This window comes from Elephantulus edwardii, unplaced genomic scaffold, assembly GCF_000299155.1.
Source record: "Elephantulus edwardii isolate Elephantulus edwardi_28Jun2011 unplaced genomic scaffold, EleEdw1.0 scaffold00300, whole genome shotgun sequence".
NCBI lineage: Eukaryota > Metazoa > Chordata > Mammalia > Macroscelidea > Macroscelididae > Elephantulus > Elephantulus edwardii.
Window position 1 is genome coordinate 2249711 of NW_006400050.1, and position 3109 is coordinate 2252819.

General features: G+C 42.7%; 1 pseudogene; it reads left to right on the forward strand.

The window, feature by feature from the left end:
* The first annotated feature begins 1015 nt into the window (after positions 1-1015).
* Positions 1016-2490, forward strand: LOC102874963 (annotated as a pseudogene).
* Positions 2491-3109: the final 619 nt, after the last annotated feature.

Consider the following 3109-nt stretch of genomic DNA (forward strand, 5'->3'; position numbering starts at 1 on the left):
AAAATAAACACTCTCTCCCTGGTACACAATTCCCCCCGTACCCCTTCCACCGCCCCAAGTACACTCCACTATGCAACCTTAATTGTGGAAAAAGAGGCCATTTCTAACAGAAAAAGATGCTGAATTGTTTACAATCATTGAAAATTTACAATACAATTTCATCCTTGCTTGGTACATATTTGATCCATGTGCTAAGCAAATATAAGACTTTGGAGTGTATGAAGGAAAATGTTGTATAGGATTTTAGGGGCGGTAGGAGGCGTGCATGGGGTGGGGGGGATTCTCCTCAAGGAGGGTTCCTATTGGGGCCTGTGAGGCCTTTTGTAACTGGAACGGGGATGATGCAAAAAAGGCAAACCTGAGGGGTGACCCCAACCACTTAGTGTGAGGTCCTGCAGCTTTCGCAGTCAGGATCCTTTTTTGGCTCTAGAGCATGCAAATGCCCCTGTGGCGTGGACCCCTCGAGTGCAATGGTCGCTGAGGCCCAAGACGTTGCACTTCTGTGTGCTCTGTGAAAGAAACTGGGGACCCTCGACGGACCCCCAACGCTTCTCGCTCCAGGCACCATCCTGCATGTTGAGGAGACAGCATCAGCCCGGAAGCGCACGGAAGCCTGGTAGTCACCGAGGGAGAAGAGGGTGTGGTTTTGGACCCAGGTTCTGGTCAGGGTGAGGGTGGGGCGAGGGGGGTCTCGGGGGACTCCAGGCTAAAGGTCATGGCGCTGGGAGCTTGCAGTGGGGCTGCGGTCCCCTCCGGGCAGGGCATCTGAATGACGGCAGGTGCCTGCCCTGCAGTCTGTCCGGTACCGCCCCTGGACGAAACCAGGCCTGTTGGACAGCAGATTGACTCAGCTTTTCCTCTTGGGCTGATCAAGTTCGGACATGTTCCGAGTCTGCAGTCAGCAGAGCTAAGCCCGGACTTGTCTCCAGCTGGGGCTATTTAACAGCCATGCCCTTTCCCTGTTCTAGTTATTTCGTGACCACAGTCCCGTTCGCGCTTGCACTGATCCAGGCAAATGTGCAATACCGGAATGTCTGTGCCCGCTGCCGATGATGCTGTTCCAAGTACCTCCCAGATTCCTGCTTCAGAACAAGAGACCCTGGTTAGACCAAAACCATTGCTTTTGAAGTTGTTAAAATCTGTTGGTGCACAAAATGACACCTACACTATGAAAGAGGTTCTATTTTATCTAGGACAATATATTATGTTTAAGCGATTATATGATGAAAAACAACAACACATGGTATATTGTTCAAATGGTCTTCTAGGGTATTTGTTCGGTGAGCCAAGCTTCTCTGTAAAAGACCACAGGAAAATCTATACAATGATCTACAGAAATTTGATAGTAGTTAATCAGCAGGAACCACTGGATTCTGGCACATCTGTGAGTGAAAATAGGTGTCATCTTGAGGACAGGAGTGATCAAAAGGACTCTGTGCAAGAGTTACAGGAAGAGAAACCATCATCTTCCAATTTGATTTCTAGACCAACTACCTCATCTAGGAGGAGAGCAAGAAGTGAGACAGAACTAAATTCAAATGAACTGTCCAGTGAAGTACAAGGAAAACGGCTCAGATCTGAAGATGTTTCCCTTTCCTTTCATGAAAGTGTCGCACTGTGTGTCATAAGGGAGATATGTTGTGAACGAAGCAGCAGCAGTGAGTCAACAGAAACGCCGTCAAATCTGGATCTTGATGCTGGTGAAGGTGAACATTCTACTAATTGGTTAGAGCAGGAATCAGTTTCAGATCAATTCAGTGTAGAATTTGAAGTTGAATCTATTGATTCAGAAGATTATAACCTTAGTGAAGAAGGACAGGAACTCTCGGATGAAGATGATGAGGTTTATCGAGTTACTGTGTATCAAGCAGAAGAGAGTGATACAGATTCATTTGAAGATGACCCTGAAATTTCATTAGCTGACTATTGGAAATGTACTTCATGCAATGAAATGAATCCCCCTCTCCCACCACATTGTAATAGATGTTGGGCACTTTGTGAGAATTGGTTTAATGAAGATAAAAGGAAAGACAAAGAGGAAATGCTTGAGAGCAACAAACTAGAAGCACAGCACAGGAAGAAGAAGGTTTTGATGTTCCTGATTGTAAAAAGGCTACAGTGACTGACTCCAAAGACTCAGATGTTGAGGAAAATGATGATAACATCACACAGGCCTCCCACTCTCAAGAAAGTGAGGACTATTCCCAGCCATCAACTTCCAGTAGCCTTTTGAGCAACCAAGATGTCAAAGAATTTGAGAAGGAAGAGACCCAAAGCAAAGAAGAAAGTGTGAAAGTGACTTCTCGCCCTGTTGCCACTGAACCTTGTGTGATTTGCGAAGATCAACCTAAAGATGGTTGCATTGTCCATGGCAAAACAGGACATCTTATGGCGTGCTTTACATGTGCAAAGAAACTAAAAAAAAGAAACAAGCCCTGTCCAGTATGTAGACAGCCAATTCAAATGATCGTGTTACCTTATTTTCTTTAGTTGACTTGTCTGCAGAAGTAGAATGTTTTGGAATAAAAACATTCAGCCATGTATAAAAAAAAATAATTTTAGGAAAACTCATCAACAATTTGTACTATGGAGAGAACACAATCTTGCTTGTGGACTTGAAGCACTTATTGAAGATCAAAAACCACGAGATTCAGTTTGTAAATTACACCTCAAAGTAAAAAAAAAGAAAAAAATTCTTCACAATTGGACCAATAGGCAACATCATCATGAACTGAAAAGAGATTGAAATTGACAACACCCATTGTAGCTGTAGTCAAGAAGTCAAAAGAGATATTGTGTTGGGAAAACCTATTGTCAAGGATCACTTTAAAGTTCTAAAGTGCAAATATATCAATTTAAGGGTGAAGATGGAACTAATTTAATTTATGACAGTTTAAAAACATTTCATATGGAAAACAGGAAAAGATAATAATGAAGACTATAGATTTATGCTAATGATTTGTGGTGATGACGAAGAGTATCCCATGCATTGCCAAATTACATGATTTTAAGATTATCCCATAAACTGTGAAAAGAATAAATCGATCTATGTTTAAAACAATACAAACAGATAGCTCCATAAAGCAAGGATGATGAAACTTGATCTCAT